Genomic DNA, 764 nt, shown 5'->3' with positions numbered 1-764 from the left:
AGCCAACTGAGGTATTCGAGAAAAAAATTGTAGCCATTACTACTGATAATGCAGCTAATATGGTGTCCGCTATGAATCTCCTAAAAGTACGTCACATGACTTATTTTGCACACACACTTAATTTGGTTGTCACGGATGTTCTGAAAGAAGACTGTTTACAAGATATTTTGAAACGCGTTAAGAATTAGGGCTTCTAAATATTCGGATATCCAAGATCAGTTTTAATTCGAATCTCAAAACCGGATTATTCCGATTATTCGAGTAATCTGGATATCCGAATTATTTGGATCCGGATCTGAGTTAGGATCCCGATCTAAATTCGAATAAAATACAAATGTATTTTATTTTATTATAATTTTAAAATAACATAAATTTGTTTGTTGAAAAATGCATTTTATTTTACTTATTATATTTAAAGCTATACCCTTTTAGCTATAAAACATTTTTTCACTTTCATATTTAGTTTTCAAATTTAGATCCAAATTCAAATCCAAATCCGCTACAAACTTAAATTCGATTTCGAATCTAAATTTGTTGCAAATCCAGATTTGAATTCGAAATACTTATCCAGATCCGATACTTTTATTATTCGGGTATCTTAAAAGATTCGGATATCCGGATAATCCGAATTTGAAGCGTTACATTTATTCGTAATTCGGATAAACGGATATCCGGATAGCGTCAAATCCGAACGAATCTTGAAGCCCTATTAAGAATATCGTAACATATTTTAAAAGTAGTACTTTAGCTGCAGATAAACTACG

The sequence above is a fragment of the Wasmannia auropunctata genome, unplaced genomic scaffold (assembly GCF_000956235.1).
Source record: "Wasmannia auropunctata unplaced genomic scaffold, wasmannia.A_1.0 LD336043.1, whole genome shotgun sequence".
Classification (NCBI taxonomy): Eukaryota; Metazoa; Arthropoda; class Insecta; order Hymenoptera; family Formicidae; genus Wasmannia; species Wasmannia auropunctata.
The sequence above is the reverse complement of the archived record's forward strand: the minus strand, read 5'-3'. Positions refer to the sequence as shown.